The sequence below is a fragment of the Hyaena hyaena genome, unplaced genomic scaffold (assembly GCF_003009895.1).
Source record: "Hyaena hyaena isolate Hyena2069 unplaced genomic scaffold, ASM300989v1 scaffold_190, whole genome shotgun sequence".
NCBI classification, from domain to species: domain Eukaryota; kingdom Metazoa; phylum Chordata; class Mammalia; order Carnivora; family Hyaenidae; genus Hyaena; species Hyaena hyaena.
Window position 1 is genome coordinate 58,462 of NW_024080822.1, and position 26,432 is coordinate 84,893.

The 26,432-nt window shown below is 35.4% G+C and overlaps 1 pseudogene; it reads right to left on the minus strand.

The window, feature by feature from the left end:
* Nucleotides 1-17,266: 17,266 nt before the first annotated feature.
* LOC120237803 lies at nucleotides 17,267-17,366 on the minus strand (annotated as a pseudogene).
* Nucleotides 17,367-26,432: the final 9,066 nt, after the last annotated feature.

Genomic DNA, 26,432 nt, shown 5'->3' on the forward strand with positions numbered 1-26,432 from the left:
TTGGTGCAGTCTTTTGGGTTTTCTATATACAGTATTATGTCATCCACAAATAGTGAAAGTTTTACTTATTCTTTACCAGTTTGGATCTCTTCTATACCTTTTTCTTTTTCTTTTTTTGGAGGGGGTTGTTTTGTTTTCTTTTGTTTTTGGTCTGATTCCAATGGCTAGAACTTATGATATATACTATGTTGAATAAAAATGATAGGAGTGGACATCCTTGGCTTATTCCTGATCTTAGAGGAAAAGCCCTCACTTTTTTACCATTGAGTATGAAGTTAGCTGTGGACTTTCATATATGGCCTTTATTAAGTTGAAGTATGTTTCCTCTAAACTTTTGTTGAGAGGGTTTTTTTTTTTTGAGAGTTTTTAATCATGAATGGCTGTTATACTTTGTCAAATGTTTTTTGTTTTTTGTTTTTTCTGTATCTACTGTGATGAACATATGCTTTTCATCCTTTCTCTTGTGTCCACTAAACCAGACTTATGGGAAACTTAGAGGGAAAGAAAATGTTATTATCAAGAGTAAAAAAGTTATAAAAATGAAAAAAATTCACAGCTAAATGCAAAGAATAATAAAAGTAGTATACTAATCACCTCTAAAACCAGTTTGGAGGTTAAAGTACAAAAGCAATAAAAATAATTATATCTATAAAAATAAAAAATAATTATATCTATAAAAATAAGTCAGGGGGTTCATAAAACAAAAGGATGTAACGTATGACATCATATACATAAAATGTGGGAGGGAGGTAAAAACTTTGTGCTTCTATCCTGGATTCAAACTTAAGTGACCATCGACTTAATATAAACTGCTATACACATAGGATGTTACATATGAAACTAATGGTTACCACAAGTCAAAAACCTATAATAGATGAAGAGAAAAGAATCCAAGCATACCATAAGTGAAAGCCATCACCATAAGGGAAGTGAGAAAGAGAAGAGGAAAGATAGCAGAGAACTACAAAAACAACCAAAAAACAAGTAATAAAATGGTAGTAAGTACACACCTGTCATTAACTACTTTATATGTAAATGGACAAAATGCTCCAACCCAATGATATTGTTCACTGAATGGAGAGAAAGCAAGACCCATTTGTATGCTGCCTAGAGGAAACTCACTTTAGTTAAAGATAGATGCAAATTGAAAGTGAAGGGATGGAAAAACATTTATCATGCAAATAGAAGCAAAAAGAAATATGAGGGAGGAGTTTGTTATATCACACAAAACAAACTTTAAAACAAATATTGTAACAAGAGACAAAGAAGGACACTACATAATGATAAAGAAAATAATCCAATGAGAGGATACAAGAACTGAAAATATTTATGCATCCAACATGGAAACACCTAACTATATAAAGCACGTAATAACAGATATAAAGGAAGAAAATGAAAGTATTACGATAATAGTAGAGGACTTTAACACCCCATCTACATCAATGGATAGATCATCCAGACAGAACATCAAGGAAACAGTGGTTTTGAAAGACACATTGGATGAGATGGATATAACAGATACATTCACAACATTCCATGTGAAAAGAACAGAATATATATTCTTTTCAAGTAGACATGGAACATTCTCCAGAATAGATCACATGTTGGGCCAATTCTCAAAACAATTCTCAATAAATTCAAAAAGAATAAAATTATATCATGTATATTTTCTTTTTTTGTAATGTTTTTATTTATTTTTGTGGAAGAGAGAGAGAGAGAGAGTGCAAGCAGGGGAGAGCCAGAGAGCGAGGGAGAGACAGAATCTGAAGCAGGCTCCAGGCTCTGAGCTGTCAGCGCAGAGCCCAACACAGGGCTTGAACCATTAACCATGAGATCATGAACTGAGCTGAAGTTGGAGTCTTACCTTATTAAGCCACCCAGGCTCTCCTATCATGCATCTTTTCTAACCACAATGGTATAAAACTAGAAATCAGTCATAGGAAAAAATCTAGAAAAAACATAAATACATGGAGGCTAAATGCATACTACTAAACAATGAATGGGTGGGCCAAAAAACTGAGAGGAAAACAAAAAATACATGATGACAATTGAAAATGAAAACACAATGGTCCAAATTCCTTGGGCTACCTGAAGAACAAGAAAAATCTTAAATAAACAGTATAACCTTATACCTAAAGGAGCCTGAAAAAAAAAAAGAAAAAACAAAGCCCAAAGACAGTAGAAGAAAGGAAATAATAAAAATTTGAGCAGAAATAAATAAAATAGAGAATAAAAACACAATAAAATAGATTAATAAAAGCAGGAGTTGGTTCTTGGAAAAGGTCAACAACATCAAGGAATCTTAAGCCAGATCCATTAAGAGAAAAAGAGAGAGGACTCTAAATAAAACCAGAAATGAAGGAGGAGAAGAAATAACAGACACCACAGAAATACAAAGGATTATGAGAATATTCTGAAAAATTATATGACAAAAATTTGGACATCCTGAAGAAATGGATAAGTTCCTTGAAACATAAACCCCCAAACTGAATCAGGAATAAAAAGAACATTTGAACAGACCTGTTACCAGCAATAAAGTTAAATCAGTAATCAGAAGCTTCCAACAAACAGAAGTTGAAGACCAGATGGCTTTACAGGTGAATTCTACCAAACACCTAATGAATTAATACCTATTCTTCCCAAGCTATTCCAAAAACTAGAAGAGGGAAGAAAGCTTCAAAATACATTCTATGAGGCCAGCATTCAATTGATGCCAAAACGAGATAAAGACACTACAAATAAAGAAAACTACAGACCAGTATCTTAATGAACATAGATGTAAGAATCCTCAACAAAGTATCAGTAAACCAAATCCAATAATACATTAAGAAAATCATTCAACACCATCAAGTGGGATTTTTCCAGGGGTGCCAGTATGGTACAATATTTACAAATCCAGTCAACCAGTTACATCACATTAACAAGAGAAAGGATGAATACCATACCTTCTCTGCATTCTTAACAATGTCTCACTAGAAGAAAGCCAAAATAATAATAATAATTAATAATAATAATAATTAACCAGAACATTCCAACACTGTGTTAAAAATATGGTGGTCTAAGTGATAAGCTTTTAAAAGCCCATTCATGGCTGTATGAAAATTATTCTTTAACCTAATGGTAATGTTCTTCGTTTCTTTCTACTATTCCTTTCTACCATAACGACTAGAAAACCTTTTTTCTTCACACCACACCATCATCTCTTTTAAGTCATCTCTGAACCAGTTTTTTGGGTTTCTATTCACTATTATGATCCTCCCTCCTGAAACGTCAACTCTGGCCATTTAGGTGAGATTAACCCCCACTGTAATTATGCTTGCTGTTGCAAGGTGATTAGAGAGTACTTCCATCGCAGAGGCTAATTCTATAAACAGTTAATATTCCTGTACAAAAGTGGATTTAACCCTGAAGCTGTAAAAGTTCAAAATAGGTATATAAGGCACAGCTTGGAGCAAAAACAGAAGCATGGTCTCCTGCCAGAATTTTCAAGTGCTACTTAGATCTCTGAGCACTGCTCAAGGACCAGCATTACATGGGGCAGCCTTTAGACTGGGGTGACTTATTTCCCCGTGTTTATCAAATTTCTTATAAATCTATTCAATAAAGCTATTTTATATTTAAAATTTTGAATTATTTATTAAATCCACAGTGGGTATATATGAATGTGTGTGTTTAGCTTGTGTTTTAGATATTGTTGGCTCCAGTGATTTATACAAATTTACTGAATTATTCACAAGTAGAGAAGTAAATTGAATATGAAACGTAAACTAACGTACGGATTAGCCCACAGATTTTTCATTACTTCCCATTCTAATGCGTGTTTTCATTTTGTTTTGTTTTTTAATTGTCAAATTAAAATTCACTAAAATGGGGTTAAAGGATGTCATCCAAATTAGTATAGTCAGAAACATGGATAAAAACTTGTCACAGCTAGATAATAAATAATCAATTGTCAAAGGATGTCTGGGGGGAAAGAAAATACACTTGTGATAATATTTATGAGCCTTTATTAAAAACAGTTTAAATTCACAAAAGCTAAAAAGCAAACAAAAATGAGATGAAACTGAAGGTACAGCCATACTGTGTATAGATTTAGATTTTAATTCTACTCAATACTTTGTCTAAAACCTTGCAGCTGAAATTAGCCCTATTTAAAGATGGAACTGTCCTTTTACATCTGCATTTAACCAAATTCCCATCTTTACTTCATCTTCACTTAAATGTAAACTTTGAGGAGCACCTGGGAGGCTCACCTGGTTAAGCATTCAACTCTTGGTTTTCAGCTCAGGTCATGATCTCATGGTTGGTGAGTTTGAGCCCCATGTGGGACTCTGAGAGCCTGCTTGGGATTTTTTCTCTCTCTTCCTCTCTGCCCCTCCCCTGCTGGCATCTCTCTCTCTCTCTCTCTCAAAATAAATAAAAGTTAAATGTAGACTTGGAGAAAATCTGCCTATTTCTAACTTTATTAATCAGAAATGTTTCAAAACCCATTCAGTATCTTTTTCTGCATAAATCATGTAGGTTTGGAGCAGTCATAAACTACTTCTTATCAAATCAAGTTTCAGCCAGCCCACATGACCAAATTGTGTTAATACTACTGAGAGACACTAGCTTTTTGGCTTCACATTCAATTTTAACTTCTTAATATACTACTTTCTTTCACCTCTGACTCAGGAAAGAAAAGCCTGCAGGCAATGCCAATCCAACTTAATATGATAGTTGTTTAACTACATTTTACCAAAAGGAATAAAAAAATCTGTGTTACAATTTTATGGACTATGGTTTTTATACATCATTGGTTTTATAGTTTTGTTGAATATTACTTATTCTTTCTCATTAAATTGTGCTAGAACTTACTATATTTAAGATGTGGTAATAGTTTCTTTTTTCAAAATTAAAAATGAGTAGCCATTAAAAATAGTTTGCTGCAAAAGATTTGGTCTCATCTTCAGGTAACTTTTTTTTTTAACCACATTTGCCTTCTACTGAATTTCAGAAATGTAATTAACTCTACTGAACTGAATTTATTTGTTTCTCCTTAAATGAATCAATGTAATTATGAGGGCTTCATCAATGTATAAGTATTTATATCTATTAATGTTATGTAACTAATTTACATTAAATCTCCTACTTCAAAAGTTTTTATTTTATTTTTATCTTAATGAAAATTCACTGTGTATATTAAGAATAATATTTAAAAGAGAAGTCACATTTGAATTATGGAAGAATAGTCACAACCCTGACCATTCTAGGATGATTAAATATCTGAATTTGACATTTTCTCCTTTCCCCAGATGGTACAAACACATGACACTTTATATTTTCTAGTTCAAAAATCTCCCACAAAGTCAGCTACACTGAAAGCAAATGCTATTTGCTCTAACCTTTCTACAACACTGTCAGTTCAAGAAAACAGTTTACCTATTCTTAAATAAGTATTCAAAGGGGGAAAAAATGAACAACTATGAGCCTAAATTGGAAAAGAATGAAAGTGAAGGATTATAAGTATTTTTCACGTTATTACTCTTAAATTACATTCACCCAACCATGTTTTTATGTAGATCCTATTAAGTTTTATGTCATTAGATTGGTTTTATCTTTTTTAATGTGTTGTTTTTTTTAATTAAAAAAATGTGTTGAAGAATAATTAGCATAGTGTTATTGTAGTTTCAGGTGTGAATATAATGATTCAATAATAATTCTATACATTGTACACTGCACATCAAGATAAAAATACTCTTAATCCCCTTTATCTATTTCAACCCAACCCTCTCCCACCCACCTCCCCTCTGGCAACCATCAATTTGTATTCTATGTTTAAAAGTCTGGTTTTTTTCTTGGGTTTTTTGTTTTTTGTTTTTTGTTTTTGTATCTTAAATGCCACATAAAAGTGAAATCATGTGGCTATTTGTCTTTGACTGATTTATTTCAGTTAGCATTGTACCCTCTATGTCCATCTATGTTGTTACAAATGACAAGAACTCATTGTTTTTTTTTTTTAAAGTGTATTTATTTATTTTGAGAGAGAAAGAGAGACAGAGGACTTGTGCATGTGAGCAGGGGAGGGGCAAAGAGAGAGAAAATCTCAAGCCAGTTCCTTGTTGTCAGGACACAGCCCCACACCCAATGCAGGGCTCTAACTCAGGAACCATGAGATCATGACCTAAGATGAGATATAACACACACACACACACACACACACACACACACATATGTATTTATATTTATATTCATATAAATTATACCACTTCTTTATTCATCAATGGATGAAGATGCTTGGGTTGTTTTCATATCTTGACTTTTGTAAATAATGCTGTAGTAAACATAGAGATGCATATATCTTTTTAAATTTATTTTTTCATTTTCTTTGAGTAAATACCCGATAGTGGAATTACTGGATGATATGCCAATTCTATTTTTAGGTTTTTTAGGAGGATCCATAGTGTTTTCCACCGTGGCTGCACCAGTCTGTATTCCCACCAACAGTGCACAAGGGTTCCTTCTCCACATCCACATTGCGACACTTGTTATTTCCTGTGTTTTTTTATTTTAGTCATTCTGACAGGTGTAAGGTGATATCTCATTGTAGTGTGATTTGCATTTCTGTAATAATTAGTGATACTGAGCAACCTTTTCATGTGTCTGTTGACCATTTGTATGTCTCCTTTGGAAAATGGTCTATTCAGGTCCTCAGCCCATTTTTTCATCAGTGTGTGTGTGTGTGTGTGTGTGTGTGTGTAATTGTATAGGTTCTTTATATAATTTGAACATTATCCCCTTAACAGATACATGACTTGCAAATATCTTCTCTCATACAATAGGTTCCTTTTTTGTTTTGTTTAATAGTTTCCTTTTCTGGGAAAAAGCTTTTTATTGGTTATATCCATATCTTCTTTTGATCATCATGCCTTGAAATAGTAAGCACAACAAGGCTATGGATATAGGCCTGCAGCAGGTTACCCAGATATTTGTCCAGGATAATAATGAACCATCAGTAAACATATTTATGTTTATTTATTTTCATGTAATCTTGTCTTTTAGTTAGTTATAGATTCACTTGGGTACCCATCCAGTCCACATGTTACTATCATAGCCAAAAGACTATCAAAAGTATCTCTGTCATTGGGGTGCCTGGGTAGCTCAGTCAGTTAAGCATCTGTCTCTTGATTTCAGCTTAGGTCATGATCTCATGGCTCATGAGATAGAGTCCCATGTCAGGCTCTGTGCCCACAGCAGGGAGCCTTCTTGGGATTCTCTCTCTCTCCCTCTCTCTCACTCAAAATAAATAAACATTATAAAATCTGTCACTTTTCTTCTTTTAAAAATGTTTAATATTTATTACTTTTGAGAGAGACAGAGTCAGAGAGAAAGCAAGGGAAGGGCAGAGAGAGAGGGAGACACAGAATCAGAAGTAGGCTCCAGGCTCTGAGCTGTCAGCACGGGGCTCGAAGTCACAGATTGCAAGAGATCATGACCTCAGCTGAAGTCAGCCGCTTAACGAACTGAGCCACCCAGGCGCCCCTCTATGTCACATTTCTTACCATATTTCAGATATACTATGCTTATAGAATTTACAAATATTCCTAGTCAAAAGAGCTATTTTTAAAAACTTTTGAATATTCAGTATTAATTAGTATTAGCCGTCCATCCTACATCCGAATGATTACCATTTATTTTCTGAAAGCTCAAAAGCTGTCTTATAAAAATTCATACTAGAATTTTATCATGACTTTGAACTCCATGAAATATTATATTTTGTAGATAGATTCATCATTACTTTTTAAAATTACTGTCTTATTCTCATTCTTATTTCTCATAATTTTATTCCATTATGACACACAAAAGAGGAAAAATATACAGTAGGTTAAGTTCTGGGAAATTGCTAAGTTTATGTCTTGGGCTCCAGGAATTCCCAAAATAGGAAGTGGACTGAAGTGGTCCAGAAATGGAAAAAAAAAAAAAAAGACATGAAAGCTTTCCAATGGTTGACATTTTGATGGTAGATATGGTTAGCTCTATAAGCTACATCGTAAGACTTTAATTAACTTCATTTAGAAAATATCACAATGTCTGCATTTTAACAGGTTTACACCCTAAGAGTATACAAGCCTAATCATTCTTGTCCACACAACTCCATTTTTTCCCTTTCTATACACTGAAATAATAAAAATAATAAAGTTTGTAATGGGATTAAAATATCAGGCTATTGTGAAGTGATTTAAGACTAGAGAAAAGAGTCTATCTATATTTGATTTTTTGTTATTGCTACTATAATTATAATTAAGAACAAGACATTGAAAGAAAATATCAGAGATGGTATATTTACTCCCTATACATGTCTTTTTGTATATCGTAAAATATAGGAATAATGAACAAATAGAAATATAGCTGATCAATATTTACCCCACATAAGCTATGACAGTTTTTTCCTAAAAATAAGTCCTTATCCAGGGAATTTACAATACTTTTTTTTGATATTTGTATTACTTGGGATTTTTCAGATAAAAAGTTTCCAAGGAGATGTGATTAATACTATGTACATGTTCTTCCCATATTTTAGCAGATTTCCATATTTAAGCATATATTCTGAAAGCCTATTTGACATTGATAGCTTATAACATATGCATTTTGAATGCAGAATATATATATATATATATATATATAGTATAACACATATATAAAACAAGTGCATATGTGCATATTTACATATACATTTTTTAAAGATCCTAATACTTTATGTGGTTTCTATTTCAAATGTGTTAAATTATATAAAACTTGGAAAACTAATAATCATATTCATAGACTTACATGTAAGCATCTAAGGTATATATTTCTATTTTCCTTTTTTCTTCCTTTCCAATTCCATTCATTTGTCTATTCACTTATTTGCTTAAAACTTGAGTGCCTACTATATGAAAGTCTTCAGTTATATTCTAAAGAATGATAAGATTAAAAAAGATAGGTAGATAGGTAGATGATAGATAGATAGATAGATAGAGTCCTTACTTCAACTGTTCCTAATTTTTCCAAGCTGTAAAAGAAAAGCAAATGTATAAGCCAACAACTGTCTTTTAGTATGATAAAGTGAATGCATGTGTCAGATACAATGAAAACAGGAAGACATAGCTACATTTGCAAGGAGAGGTATGCTCGCATGGGTGGGAAGAGCGGCTAACATTGCTTATGGCATATCGCCTCTTCTTTATGCTATCACTCAAAAGCAACCGATCCCACACTACAATATCCATCGTCTCCAAATTGATGTTGCAGATTTTCATTTCATTTCTTAGATCAGTGATACACAGAGCCATGCTACTATTAATGATTATAAAGAGTGTAAAAAGTGCTTAGCGTACAATCAAGTAGTAACTGGAAAACTTGGAAGAGTGTGTAAGACCCAATTAATATTAATTAATGATAATGTCAGTACACTTAAGACTGTACTTTCTTCTGCAAATTAAAATGATGTGATGAGAATAAACCTGCAGTTGAGATGTTTCATAGAACAAGGATACTTTTTCTTTGTAGCTCTCTTAATCAGTTGCTTACATTTACTTTTAAAAATTACATTTTCATAAGAACATGGACACAGTACGTTCTGCCAGTATTTTCTTTCTTTATTATTATTATTACTGTCATGTGTGTATGTGTGAGGATCTCTAGAGGCCGTGGAAGACTTTTCCATCTATGGAAGACTTATTGTGATGAAGTTCCTCTCAGTTCTTTTAATGACCATGAAATGAAGAATTTGACTTAGTTCAAGCAGCCATACTTGTAGTCATACACCTGCACCCTCCTTGGGCATCAGTCCTAGGGCATCCTGCCAAAAGATGAAATGGCTTTTTAAAATTTATTTTTGAGAGAAAGAGGCAGAGCATGAGTGCGGGAGGGACAGAGCGAGAAGGAGACACAGAATCTGAAGCAGCTCCAGGCTCTGAGCTGTCAGCACAGAGCCCAATGCGGGGCTTGAACTCACGAACCGCAAGATCAAGACCTGAGCCAAAGTTGGATGCTTAACCAACTGAGCCACCCAGGCACCCCGAAATGGCTTTTTGATTGGATAAATCTAAGCTCATGGATATAATGCCATGCTTCCTTGATGTATGTTTGTTTTTTGTTGTTCTGGGGTTTTATTTGTTTGTTTGTTTTAGTACACGACAGTAAAACCTCAAACATTATGATATAGGCATTGCAGTGCTCAGCACAGGACACCTCAAGCAAACAAAAGACCTCATAACTCACGGGTGTTATATCTTATCTATAAATTACCAGCAGCTTGGATGACAGTGAGGAACTGACCCCTATCCATCTCCACATTGCATTCAGCTCTCACAAAGTCTATGAGAAAAGAAGTAAAACATGATTTATGATAAGTTGCAAGATACAATGCTTGCATATTGCTGTGTGTGGAGCAGAGATCAATTCATGCCTTACAAATTTGTCACAGGACAGTGCATCTTCCAGTCTGCCACCTTCAAATTAAGTGTCATGATGAGAGAAAAATATGGCAATGTCTTGGGAAAAAATAGCACATTTTGATTAGGTTACAGAAATGGTGCGGGATAACAAAAGACAGGAAACTAGAGTTCTCACTTGGTCACAGCATTCACTTTAAGATCAAGGAGATAAAAATAGGAGAGCAAATACATAAAATGAAAGAATCCTTATAACTAAAATGAAGATGGCATTTGAGATTGTAACAGAGAAGAAAACATTACTGGTCATTCCCAAGGGAGCTGACCTACCTCTAGCTCCTATTAATTCTAAACACTGTGAAGTAAACCAGCTTGGAGCTTTATATTCAAATAAATTTATGCAGGAATCACCATTTTATGAATATTTATTTGAAAACTTTTAATTTATGTTCTTTCTTATTTTATGGCTTTGAAGGTGAGGCAGAGTAGGGACAGATGATCAGATGGTGGACAATTTTATTTCTTTTTCTAAAAACAACTGGAAATTATTCTTATTTTAAGGCTTAGACATAAAATGTGTGTTGGGCTAATGAGTAGGGCAATAAAGAATTAAAATGCTGCTGACTCATCTACACATGACTGCAGATGCAGATCTGCTTTTTTAGGACTGTTCAAAAGCTTTGTGGATTTGATATGCATTCATTCCAGTTGCTTACATCAAAACCTCAAGATAGAATCAGCAGTTATGAGGTTGGCCTTGAGATTCCTCCTATTTTAGACAAAAAGCAAAAAAGCTATGTGATGTATATAAATTGATTGTAGGTTATACCTTAACATATGAGAATTACCCAGATAGTCAGCCTGATAAATGCCTTCTTGAGTTGCACACATATTTTTAAAACTAGCATGTCCACATCTGAATTATTGATTTTTCCTTAAACATGTTTTTATTCTACCTCAGTAAATGTCATTTCCATTGTCCCAATTGTCTACATCATATATCTGGGGATCTCTTTGATGCTTTCTTTTCCATCACCTTGTCCACTTTGTACTTCCCTCAATCCTCTAAGTTTTACTCCAAAATCAATGTCTAAGGCATCCAGTTCTCTATTACCACCATCCCCAGTGTAAGCCACCTGCATCTCTTTCTGCCACTATGGAAACAATTTCTCAATTGGTCTCAGCATTTACACTCTCAAATATTTCAATTATATATATATATATTTTTTTTTTTTTGAGAGAGACAGAGAAAGCAAGCGAGGGAGTGGGGTGAGAGGCAGAGAGAGAGGGAGAGAGATAATCCCAAGTAGGCTCCATACTCAGCGTGGAGCCAGACACAAGGCCCAATCCCAGAACCTCGGGATCATAACCTGAGTCAAAATCAAGAGGCAGACACTTAACCAACTGAGGCACCCAGGTGCCCTAATGATACTTCTAAAAAATATAATCTAAATATGTCACTTCCATTCTGTAAAGTCCTCAATGCTTTACCATTTCAGCTAAGGTTAAACTATAAATCCTTAACAAGATTCTTCAGTTTCTGGCTACTTCCTGTGTCTTCAGCTGTAACTCACATAGTAGCTTCCTCCTCCCTTGCTATGCTTAGGTACGTGGCTCTCTTTCAGTCACGTTTCTTACTTTTTGCTTGTGCTACTCTCTGTGCTCAGAATCTTTCCTCCTCACCCCATGCTCCTGAGTAACTAATCTTCATCCTTTGGAAATGCTGTCACTAATCTGAGCCCTAATAGATCCTCCCTGTTACCCCTTTAATAGTGTCCTAGATTCTCATAAACCTTACTAAAATTTTTATTTTTTAAATTCTGTATTTGTTTATTCAATACCAGTTTCGTCCACTTAACTATAGACTTCACTAAGTCAGACCTTATTATTTACTGCATCTTGAGTATAGCTCAGCCCTTGACCCCGATCTGCACTTCATCAGTACTTGTTAAAAGTTATGAATCTCAAACCATAAACTCAAACGTGTAAGATATATCCATGTATTTATTTCATTTAATGACAGTGAATCTTATTCCGGGCTTTATTTTATTGGGCTGGCAGGAAATTTAAGTACAAACATTTTTAGCTCCTTCTCCACTTGGACGATTCATACTGAAATCCAGTGGTGACTTCCAAAAGTGGAAGATCCATAACTTAAGCCTCTGTGTTCATATCTGACAACTGTATAGTTCAAGATCATGACGCCTCTTTTAGTCTGATGGCTTTCTGTCTTTCTGCCATGGGAGGCAAATGAGAATTTTAGTCAATGCTAAAAAGCTGTGCAAAGTTACATCTCCTTCAGCATAATTTCTTTCTGAGCTGATATCAACTTCCCAGGGCACCCCCAGAGAGAAAGGGGCAGGTCTTGTCTGCCCACAAAGCTATCTCCCCTTCTCTGTGTAAGGGGAATCATTCTGGCTCCACTATTAGCACAGCTCACCTCTTCTCTCCTCTTGTTGCCTTCAAAGAGATTTTCCAGGCACACAGCATCTGGGCACACTGCCTGAGAGAGAATATGAAGTCCTACCTTCCTACTAGCCATGTGGCTCAAACCACTCTGAACCTCAGTTCCCTCATCTTTAAAAACGGAGTGACAATGGTACCTACCTTGAGGGATTTAGATTAAACTAATAAATATACATGTCTTAGCAAAAAGACAGCCTCATTATAAATGCAGAAGAAATGTTACTTTTTATTACTATGCTAGGTGTAATCCAGGGAAATTCTGTTTTTGACACGGTAATGACAACCTAAGCTGGAACAATGAGGTACAAAAGGGTTTGGTTTTAATCTTCCTCACAGGACATATTCTAGAAAGTAAGACTTCGTTTGTCTTTTTCACCACTATATCTCTGACATCTAAAATGATGTCCAGCCATCAGCAAGGACTCCATAAATATTTGCTGAAGAGGTCATTAAAAATCACTGCCAGGGCACCTGGGTGGCTCAGTCATTAAGCATCTGCCTTCGGCTCAGGTCATGATCTTTCAGTTCATGAATTCGAGCACCATATCTGTGTGGAGTCTGCTTGAGATTCTTTTTCTCTCCCTCTCTGCCTGTTCCTCCCTCGCTCACACATGCTATCTCGCTCTCTCTCTCAAAAATAAACAAACATTGAAAAAACCTCCCTGTCCCATTTCTGCAGTGTTACAGGAAGACAGGGAGTGCCTGGGCCCATACCTGAAGTGCAGTGTGACAGGAAAAGTGATGTGGTGTGAAGCCTGTAAGACTGGCTACCAGGACAGGGTGGCTGGAGCAGCACATTCACTAGGTTCACTGGAAGCAAAATAAGAAGCTTGATGTCTTGTCAGGGGTCAAGAGCAGAAGAATCCAAGAGACTTGACTTTCAGCAAATGTGAAACAAGCCCCTGGGAAATGAAGAGAGCCAGGGTTCCTTAGAGGGTAGGCATACTTGGGTCTGATAATGGCCAGGTTGGCCGCTTGAAGTGTTGTTTCCTCGTGCATCATATCCAAAAGAGAATGGTGCCCACTTCATAGGGTTGCTGTGAGGATTAAACCAGCGAAATTATAGTAAATCCCTCAGAAGAATGCCTGGAAAGAGGTGAGTTAGTTCATGATGGTGTGGGCCACCAAGAGTATCCCCCACCAGATCCTGAGTTCCAGGAAGCAGAAAGCACCTGTCTTGTTAGTAATTCGAGCCTTGGCATTTACACACCTCTTGAAGTCTAGCAGGTGCTCAGCAATGATTTGTTTAATTAATGAGCAGGAAGGAAGTAGAATCAGGAGCAGAAAGCAATGTGTGAGCTGGCTCTTGAGAGGGAGTTCAAGAAGCAAAGGAAGCAGAGGGTAAGTGAGGGTTTTCCCGGACTGGGAACAACTTGAGCATAGACAAAAGGAAGGAAAGAGCGTGGGCTGAGCCCGGGAGCCTGTGTAGTTCAGTGAGTCAAGCACAGCAGGGCATGGAAAAGGGGTTGTAGAGACGAGACAAGTGCCAGAAGATAGATAGCTTTGCATTTGGCCAAGCTCATTTATGTGCGTCTAAATGTGCCGTTTTCTCTATACAATTAACTTGTTAACCCTACTGAGGACAAAAACCCTTGTTAAGTAGTCAACAAAGGAGTTATCTTGGTTCCTCATTTTGTTTTACTCTGAACATTACCATCTACCAAACTACTCCTAAGTATTCTTGTTTACTTTTTATGAGGCACAGGTGATAAGCCTGAATACTAATGCCACAGTCTTAGAAACTCTAATGACACGTTCAAGGGACAAGAAAGATACAGTCAGATTTTAGGTTTTGCCAGGCTAATTGTCATTCTCTTAAATACTGAATCTTTACATTTTTTAAATATTTCCACATATTAGACAATAAGAAGGTGATAATAGTTCACAAAACTAGTAAACCTATCTTTAAGATCTTTATGATACAAACATAATTTCTGCACTTCTCAACACAAGATGTTTTTTCCCTACTTTCTGTTCTGCATATCATCTAAATCTTTTTCTCCAGCAAGTAAGATGGACTTTTAAAAATTAAAAATTACTAGTGATTTGTTTTATCAAGAAATAGTTTTTTTGTGAAATCTAAAAAACCAAAAACTTCATAGGAAAAGAGATCAGACTTGTTACCAGAGGCTGAGTGGGGGGAGGGGGAAGTAGAGGAAGGGGCTCAAAAGGTACAAACATCCAGGTATAAGGTAAATAAGTGCCAGAGATGTAATGTACAATGTGATGACTATAGTTAATACTATTGTACGATATACAGGAAAGTTGTCAAGAGAGTGGATTCTAAGCATTCTCATCACAGGAAGAATTTTTTTTCTTTTTTCTTTTTTCTTTTCTTTTTACTACATCTATATGGGAAGACAGGTGTTAGCTGAACCTATTGGGGTAGCCATTTCACTGTATATATAAATCAGACCATCATGTTGTATGTGTAATTTGTACAGTAACAAATGTCAATCATTTCTCAAGAAAATGGGGAAAAATAGCTTGTTACCATGTCAGCAAACTTCTATTTTCCTATTTGTTAGTAGTTGAAAACACCCTTGATTAAACTGACCAAGCCTATCTTATCAATGCCCCTTCACGCCTCACGTCTAACTGCCCAGACTTCCACAGTGTTCTATGTATATCTCTTTCATGGGATATATCATTTTGTACATTGTATTAGCGTTTATGTGTGTGACTTATCTTCCCACTAAATTGCAGGTTCCTTGAAAGAGATCATGACTACAGGAGATTCTGACATATGTGCCTTCAAAATGTAAAATGAACAAACAAAAAACTCATGAATGAACTGAAAAAAAATGTTTAATAGTGTGTTTCTACTCTGACTTAAGCTTAGAATAGCCATTATAGGGGTGCCTGGGTAGCTTAGTCGGTTAAGCAACCAACTCTTGGTTTCCGCTCAGGTTGTGATCTCATGGTGCATGAGTTGGAGCCCCGCGTCCAGCTTTACGCTGACAGCACAGAGGCTGCTTGGAATTCGATCTCCCTCTCTCTCGGCCTCTCCCCTGCTTGCTCGTGCTTTCTGTCTCTTAAAAATAAATAAATATTTTTTAAAGTCTCTAAAAATATAGAATACTCATTATAGTAGAACTCATAGTAAGTTATATTTCAGGTTTCCAACTACAAATGTATTCACTAGATATGAAAAATAGGAAGAACTATATTTTTTAATCTGCCCTTTGAATATTTCTTTATTCTTATACTCTGAGAATCTTTCTTCATATTTTAAGCTTAAAAGTAGAGTTTTACAGTGATGGCCAAGAAGAAAATAAAATGTAATTTTGTCCCTTCCTTTTCTCATCATTTACCTTTTCAAAAACTTGACTATGGTAATTATTTTTTTAATAAAACTGTCTTTTTCTTTGTTTATTCTCTGGATTGGAAGTTGCTGTCAAACCATGGAATATATTTCACTGTTTCACTCCACATAGGTGCAGCCACATTACTAATATGGTGTCACATGACAGTAGCTACACGTGTCATGAAGATTAATACCTCATATTGTCTTCCCATTCTGGAGCGCAATCAGAGACTGTATATTGAAGGTGACAGCACCACAAGACAGAAGGATCCAAGATCCTTCTGTAAATGTTTGCAATAGAACCACCCCTGAGAGCCATCCTATCAAAAATACTCACATTCTACTTTAAAACGCTGGAGATTTTAGCTATGAAGAATTGAAGTTACTTGTGCCATCAGCTAACATTAACTTGCCTAATATGTCAGGACACTTAAGAATGTGTTTAAATGTCATGATGTCATTAATATTGTACAGAAAAGGACTCAGTATGGCCTAGAACAAACATTGGGTTTGTTGTGTTGCAGAGTTTTGGTTTGAAACCCTGATTTACAAAATACATGACTTTAGGTGAGTCACTTCACTGCACTACTCCACATCCTTGAAAAGGATGTAGCAATGAAGCAAAACCAAATGAGATAAATTATACGTAAATCCCACAGAAATAAAAAAGCACTTGTGTGACTTTAAGGAGAATTATAATTGTCATACAATGAAACCATCAATAAATAATTGCACTTGGTCTACAGAATGTAGAGAGTTGTAGTCGTTGTCATCAGCCTTGGGCAAACAGCATGAGTTCACATTTCATTGTTAAAACATGAAGTTTCTTTGGATGTTCTTTATCTGAACCTACTTCCTTCACTCACTGTCTGTAGATGATTGACTTTGAGAGCTGGGTTTCACTGATTGACTCTAATGAAGCTCAAGTGTCAGGGCAATCTACTTCATGGTATACTTCCAAAGGCCAATTTTATTTTAATTTTTTACTTTTGGCTTTTTAAGATTTTAATTCCAGTATAGTTAACATAAAGTATTATATAATTTCAGGAGTCCATACGTCCATACATCACCTGGTGATAAAAATATGGAACACTTCACAAATTTGTATGTCTTCTTTGCACAGCGGCCATGCTAATCTTCGTATCTTTCTCATTTTATTATAATGTGTTGACAAAGCAAGCACCCAAAGGTTAATTTTAAACAATTATAAACATAGCATGATTATTTTGGTTGGATGGGAATTGTGTAAAATAGAATTTATCTGAATTCCTACAATTGTAAAGCAAACATGTGTAACAATGCTGCAAACAGCAAGCACAACTATGTGACTATATGAGCAATCACGTATTTTTCCAGATCCCAACATTTCAGATCCATCTTTGTCTGATGTTGAGAGACATGCAAAATTGTTCCTGATACAGCAAAATTGTTCTGAATATCATAGTTCTTGTATGAAAACAATTTGATACAAGTTTTTCAAATGTTGACAATTCTAAAAATTTTACATGGCATTACCAATAACAAATGATGATACTGAAAGAAACCCTCCTAAAATTAGGGGCACCTGTGTGGCTCATGATCTGACTTCGGCTCAGGTCATGATCTCATGGTTCGTTCGTAGGTTCGAGCCCCGCATCAGGCTCTGTGCTTACAGCTAGCTCAGAGCCTGGAGCCTGCTTCAGATTCTGTATCTCCCTCTCTCTCTGACCCTCTGCCTGTCCCCCACCCCGCTCATGCTGTGTCTCTCTCTCTCAGAAATAAATAAAAAACATTAAAAAAAGAGAACATTTTTATTTTTTATTTATTATTATAATTTTTTTTACAAATAGTTTATTGTCAAATTAGTTTCCACATAACACTCAGTGCTCATCCCCACAAGTGTCGGGGGGATGGGCATGGAGAACATTTCTAAAAAATCTTCCTAAAAATAAAATTTGGATCAACCAGACAAGAAGCAAGACATTCTTTCTATTGTCCCCTAGAAAATATTTTAAATTCTTATTTGAAACTATAAATAGAGCTAAAAAAGGAAAGAAAATATAAGTACCATTGCAGATAAATGCAAGGGGAAATGGTAATGATGAGTATCAGATAGTTACTAAATGTTATTTTTCTATATGACATGATGCTTGTGATATTTGTCAGCTTTGAAAATATATATATACTGATTCTTTTTCCTATTCAAAATAAATATTCATTTTCATATATAATTTAGAATTTATAATTTTGTTTTTTTCCTTAAAGAGATTCTCCAATATTTTATAGCAGCAGGCACCAAAAATATATTCCTTCCACAAATGACTCTATTTTCCAAACTCCAATTTTAAAACTTTCTTTCATACTGTCTGTTTTCTAGATGATTTTTTAAAATTATCTTCTTTTTATGAAATGTATTTATTTTGTGAAAGAGAGAGAGCACAAGCTGGGGAGGGCTGAGAGAGAGGGAGGGAGAGAATCCCAAGCAGGCTCCATGCTGTCAGTGCAGAGCCTAGTATGGGGCTAAATCCCACAAAACATGAGATCATGACATGAGCCAAAATCAAGAGTTGGGTGCTTAACTGACTGAGTAGCCCAGGAAACCCTAATATTACCCTCTAAGACTTCATTTCTTGAGAAGGAAATGTAGGAAATTCATTTTATTGATGGTATATTTCTTCATTTATTTTGTTTTGTTTTAAGCTCTTCTTTGGACACAGAAAATTCTTTTTGACTCAAGTAATTCATAAAGCCATAAAGGTTGAATTCCAAAACAGGAATATTTATTCAATATAGCCACTTACATTTCTAATCCAAATATTCACTGCTTTTACCATTCAAATTAGTTCAGACTGTCTCATTGTAACAATTTTATTTGAAACTCTCAATGATTATATATCATATATATACATTTGAAACTAAGTGGTAAAAATAGTGATAATTTAAAAACTATACACCTACATTTCCTAAACACTTAGGAAATTTATTTTAACTTAAATAAATTTACATTCATTAGGCAAATTTTTGACATAGGACCAAGGCTTTTTGCATATGTGATTTCTGATTATTTATTGGTGTTATTTTTCCAGCATAAAATATAGCCACAATTCATCATCTGTGAATTCAAGTTTGGCTTCCTTTAATGGGGAGCCATGTAAGAACCAAGCTTAGTGCAGAATCTATCTGGAATTTAACATTTATTTCCTATTCTTTTCCCTATGTCTCATATACCTCTGATTTTTTTCAGCTATTTGCAGTATCCAATCTTTCCAATAGTTTTTTCTTGATTTTTATAAAAATAACTCCTATTTATTACTTACCTAATACTTAATGAAACTTTATAATTATGAAACCCAACCAGCATAAATCAGCTTGGACACAAACTGAATCTTACCAGCACACTGGTCATCAAGTGGGTCTAGGACAAGAGAGGAGACAGTCTGGGAGTCACACCTACATACTGTTCTGCAGACTATTAAGTCAGTATATTGAGATAGTCTGTTTTACATATCAAGGAAGTGAAAGTTTTGTTTAATCTAGCAAATTAGGCAAGAAGAGATTGAGTAAAAAGTTTCTATTATTATATTTTTATTTTTTTGTTTAACATTTATTTTTTAAGAGAGTGAGAGACAGAACATGAGTGGAGGAGGGAAGAGAGAGAGGGAGACAGAGAATCAGAAGCAAGTTCCAGGTTCTTAGCTGTCAGCACAGAGTCCGATATGGGGCTCGAATTCACGAATCCTGAGATCATGACCCGAGCAGAAGTTGGACCTTAATTGACTGAGCCACCCAGGAGCCCCTATTGTTATTATTTTTATATTAACCTTTTTCGTGGAAATAATTGGTGATCTAGGATGATCTGAGTTTCTTTCAGCAAACTACAATGAACTCTTCTGAGCTAGTAATGCTCAGTCAAGTTTCCAAACTGTGTTTGGATTCTAGGCTGTAGTAAGTAAATCAATAGAGAAATGTCCCTTTAAAGGTTCTGCCCCCCATGCGATAGATACAGTGCTTTCTCTTGTCACAGGGTGTGAACAGGTGATGATTTGTCTTTGCAGTGAAGTTGTTCATCCTTAATTGGTCCCTCATCACTTTTCTGAAATCCTTTAGAAATGAGGAAAGAGGGATGAAAAGGTATACTCTTTAGTGTGATAATATGATGGGGGTGAGGTTCTATATAAAAGGAAGGGAAGCAATACACACACACAAACCACTAATTATGGTAGGTAAATAAACTGAATTACACTCTAAACTCCACTATAAGCAGAAACTACAATTTTTAATTGTTTGTTGACCATAGTATAATACCCAGTACCTAATACACTACTTGGCAATCATGGGCATCAACATATATACTTGAATGAATTAAAAAATAATGTAATTCCTTCACTAACTTTTATTTTGAATAAACTTGATAATAGTCTATACTCTTTTTACCCCCAAAATTAGCTGATCAAAAACTCTAAATGAATTATCCAGTCTGAATTTATCATCATTATATAATGATTTTTAAGTTCCCATAGTGCACAGTGAAAACACTACATTTGTGTTTTTTTAATTACCTGTCAGGCTTTGCCAGTGCTTCATATTTGGAAGCATTAGGCAATCAAAAATTAAACTTTTCAATCAGACTTAAATATAATATTTAAAATAAATGCTGTAAACTAGGAGCTATTTGAAATTTTTAGGAATGTTGAATTGTTTTATATTTCTATGAAATATATATACATATACAATATATATACATATTTTTCTAATAAGCAGTGATATATATGTATATATATATACATATATATATATACTATGATCTAAGTAATAGCCAAAGGAACTATATATACATATATATATATATATATATATATATATATACTATGATCCAAGTAATAGCCAAAGGAACTATTACTTGGATCATAGATTGGTATGCTATTCTCTATGATGCTGTTATGTTACATTATGTTATATTACAGGAGAAACTTAATCCTTTTTTTATATTTTTATTTTATTTTTGAGACAGAGAGAGACAGAGCACAAGTGGGGGAGGGGCAGAGAAAGAGGGAGACACAGAATCTGAAACAGGTCCAGGCTCTGAGCTGTCAGCACAGAGCCTGACACGGGACTCGAACCCACGAACGGTGAGATCATGACCTGAGCCGANGTTATGTTACATTATGTTATATTACAGGAGAAACAGGCTCCAGGCTCTGAGCTGTCAGCACAGAGCCTGACACGGGACTCGAACCCACGAACGGTGAGATCATGACCTGAGCCGAAGTCAGATGCTTAACCAACTGAGCCACCCAGGCACCCCAAAACTTTATCCTTAAAGTGAATATAATTCTACAGTGAATATTAGCTTTCAAACTATTGTGTAATGATGATTGCTATCCTAAAATGTTGGCACACCACCCTAGACTATTGAAGATTGGCATAGTCTCCTTTCTCTTGGGAAATTTTACCCATTTGCAAATATGAACATTGATATCTATCTTCTTTGACTTTGCTTTTCCCTGGGGATCCTACCTTAAGACCTGTAGGGACATGTCATGAACTAGAGAAGACATACAAATGTGAGCAACAATAGATTAAACTGTGAAACTAAAAGTCATTCCACATAAACTTTATACTTCCCTTGAGATAGTGTATTGCAAATGAATCTCAATCAGATGGCTGCAATTCCTCTAGCCTTGAGTGAAAAATAATGCAAAGCATAAGAGACCTGCAACGCTGTTTTTATTTATCCACGTGTGCCTCTAAACATGAAGTCATTCCCAGTTCTCTATAACTTTTATTTAGCCATGGAGACTACACAATAGCTTTTTCTTTTATAACTTTACTGCCAGAACAGTACTGATGCCTGCATTTAATAATATGGATCTCGTTAGATTGATGAACTAGAATAAATTCAAAAGGATGTTGGATGTTATAAATTAATGTAATTAAAATCTTTCTGAAGGAATTTAATAAGTAGATGGATATGAGATATTTACATTGACATTATGCCACTTTAAGTAATGCTTTTATGTAAACAGTTAATTGGTAAATTAAATATATGCATAGGTCCTGTTAAAAATCATATCATCTTTGTGTCCATTCATTTATTAAACATGTGCTATGTTTCAGTAATACTGAAACATCAGCTTTAACATATCCTTCTAACGAGTAATCAAATAATAGAATATAGAGCTAAATTATCTAAGTTCTATAAAAGTTTATAGTAAATAGAAATAAAAAAACTTTGAGGAAAAAACTTGAATACTTACCTTATTACAGATATATGCTTGGAACTGTTCAAGCACACAAGGAGATTCAATGAATTTTGTTTGGCTTTTAGTTGCAACAATGAAGTTACTTTCTAATTTAAGACTGGAAAAATTATTATGCATAATCAGTTTAACTCAAAACTGGAACAAGTTGAAATAATTATTAATAAGTTGGCTAATTTTTCATACATTTTAATAGGGCTAGAAATTTAATCAGGGATGGATATTGGAGGAAAATAATTATCTTATGTTGCCCTATGGTATTTTAATTTTAATTTCTAGGCTTCCCAGAAAACGCATCTCAGAAAGTTTCTATTTTCTCCTTCCAATGAAAAATAAATAATTATTTATTGCAGACAACACCCTAATAAAGTTCCATCCTGAAACTCAAGAACTGTGGAGCAGCCTCCTTGCCATCCTCGTCACCCAGAAATGGTGTGAATATCACGATGATTTAGGAGTCTAATCTTTAACTGTTAGCATCAACATCAACTCATAACCAACAGACCTTCATCCTCTTTGAGGAAACTAATTCAAGGTATTCATCCAGTTCTGGTTATAAAACAAAAAAAAAACTACTGGCAGTTTACAAGCAAATACACTATGTTAGTGGGGGGTGGGGAAGAGAGGTGTTCTTGTAAAATCACAAATAGGTTACTTTACCTATAGGTTACTATAGGTTCTTGTTGTTATTATTGTTGATGTACGTGAGTGTTTCAGACAGGGCAAGAGTTGCATGTTCAGTAATTACTGGAATCTTAATGCCATCTCTGACCTACTCATTAATCTCATCCTTTGTTCATTTGTGATTGTTTTTTCAACTATAGGTACAGACTGTAAAACCTCCTTCAAACTCCAAAATGGTTTTTTTCTTTCCTCCTCCTCCCCTTCCCTCCCTTTTCTTTTCTTCCTTTCCTTTTTGTTTTATTGCTTTGTTTTGCCAGAAAGTGTCAGTTTGGCATTACTAGTATTGATAAAAATAAAAAGATACCAGGAAAATTTCTATTTCAGTTTTTGATTATGGAGGAACCTCTTACCCTAATCTCCATGAACTATAATCAATTGATTACCAAGTTTATTATAATCTGATTTGCTCAAAATTCACTTCTAATGCAAAATAGAAATCACAATCACTAAGTCAAAAGGGGTTCATATATTTTATTCTATTGTTTTAGGGCTTATAAATTTACAATCAAGGATTGGTAGACAATTAAGCAGTATCAGGGGAGCTTTATGAAGAAATATAGTCAATAAGAATACATTAGAGTTCCTAAAAAGAGAGAGGTTTTCTTTGTTGTTGTTATTGTTAGATCTATCAGCATAATTGTTTCTTTTTTTTTCTTTCATAGTTTATTGTCAAGTTGGTTTCCATATAACACCCAGTGCTCATCCCAACAAGTGCCCTCCATGCCCATCACCTCCTTTCCCCTCTTCCCCACCCCCATCAGCCCTCAGTTTGTTCTCAGTATTCAAGAGTCTCTCATGGTTTGCCTCCCTCCCTCTCCCCAACTGTTTTTTCCCTTCCCCTCCCCCATAGTCCTCTGTTAAGTTTCTCCTGTTCCACTTATAAGTGAAAACATATGGTATCTGTCCTTCTTTGCTTGACTTATTTCACTTAGCATAACACCCTCGAGTTCCATCCACATTGCTACAAATGGCCAGATTTCATTCTTTCTCATTGCCATGTAGTATTCCATCGTATAGATAAATCACATCTTCTTGGTCCATTCGTCCGTTGATGGACACTTAGGCTCTTTCCATGTTTTAGCTATTGTGGAGAGTGCTGCTATGAACATTGGGGTACATGTGCTCCTATGCATCAGCAATACTGTATCCCTTGGGTAAATTCCTAGCAGTGCTATTGCTGGGTCATAGGGGAGTTCTATTGTTAATTTTTTGAGGAACCCTCATACTGTTTTCCAGAAGGGCTGCACCAGTTTGCATTTCCACCAACAGTGTGGGAGGGTGCCTATTTCTCCACATCCTCGCCAGCATCTAGAGTCTCCTGATTTGTTCATTTTAGCCACTCTGACTGGCGTGAGGTGGTATCTCAGTGTGGTTTTGATTTGAATTTCCCTCATGAGGAGGGACACTGAGCATCGTTTCATGAGTCTGATGGCCATCTGGATGTCCTCTTTGGAGAAGAGTCTGTTCATATCTTCTGCCCATTTCTTCACTGGATATTTTTAAACTGAGTCAAAGGAATATGAGGAGCACTATGCTATTTTCTGTACATCCATTTGAAACTTACTGTAAAATTTCCTTACTGTTAAATTTTTTACTTAAGAAATGAAAAATTGAAAGAGATAAGAAAGAGAGGGAGGCAGGGAAGGAGGAAGGAGGGGAGATGGGGAGAGAGAGAGAAGGAAATGTCCTGAAATCTGAAATTGCCTTGAACTGATGTTAGTTCATGATGTGATGACGTAGCAGAGAAGAGGCAAGAGTGGAAAGTGCATGGCATTAGCCAGGGCACGGCAGCTTGATGCAGCAGAAAAGGGGTTGAGGAAGATACTTTTAAACTTACTCTCCATGAGCCTATATTACAGAAATATTAGGGACAAAGCAGACCACCTATACAGGTATCCTTGGGGTAATATGAAGATTGCAGGAAATCCCCACTGGGAAAAATGTGGGTGAGAATAGCCACCTCCTCTTAAACCTTCACTATCCGTGTGCTTCCTCCAAATCACTGACTGAGGGTATGTCAACCTGAGAAGGCTATGTGTTCGCCATGCTGCTTTCCTCTAGGGGAATTCAGATGTGCTTGATGCAGCAGTAGTCCACAGTGATTCTGGGGTGCCTGTGCTCTTCGGCCTGGACTGATCATCCTCCCTCTTTCTCCTAAACTCACCTGGCTGGGATCTAGTCTTCAGTACTTGATACTGAATGAGAATTTGAGTTCTTATTCTAAAATACCAAAACAAGGACGAAAACTATCTCAAGAGAAAGAATGCAAACAAAACAACACAATAATTTCTTCATCAAATATTTGATTACCATAGCATTATTATTGGCATTGGAGAGAAAATAGAGAATTGTACAAAGAAGTAGCCTTACACTCAGGCCCTGCCTTATGGCACTGACATTGACAAGGAGCAAGGGAATTCAAGAAATAAGATAAATAACAATGCAAGGGTGGACATTCAAACTGCTCTGAATTAATCTCCTAAGTGAGGTACCACCTAGTGCAATAAATGGAGACAAAGAAACAGAAGTTATTAACACTGGAAAGAAAGAAATGAAATGGTCACTATTTGTAGACAACATGATTGTCTTTGTAGAAAATCCCAAAGGAACTACAAAAAGCTACTAGAACAAATAAGTGAATTTAGTAAGGTCAGTACACAAACATCAATCGGATTTCTACATACTAAAGATATTCTACCTGTGGAATACTACTGTCCCCCATGTCCATGGATTCGAAACTACTAGTATCATCTACATAACTGCCTGTCCTACATATATTGAAATATCTTAGCCAGTCTCCACAATTGTGTAAACTAACTTTTTGTAATAAATTTCTCTTGTTCTCTCTTGCTGTGAATGAGAGAGAAAGAGAGAGAAAAAGAGATAAAGAAATGTAAAGGTATACATATATTTCTTACTGTGTGTATTTCTGTGGTTAAACTTTAATTGAATCTATAAAACAAAAAAATTAACAACTAAACTTTATCAAAATTAAGAACCTGTGTTCCTTGAAAAATACTAAGAGGAAGCCTTGGTGGCTCAGTCAGTTAAGTGTCTACCTTCAGCTCAGGTCATGGTCTCACAGCTTGTGAGTGCAAGCCCCACGTCAGACTCTGTGGTGACTGCTCAGAGCCTGGAGCTGGCTTCGGATTCTGTGTATTCCTTTCTCTGCTCCTTCCCCATTATCAAACTCTCTCTCAAATATAAACAAAACTGTAAAGAAAATTTTTTTTAATACTAAGAGAAGAGTGAGGAGACAAGATGGCAGGGAAGCATGGAAGTTCTCAGCCCCTCTTATCCCTGAAATACAGCTAGATCAGC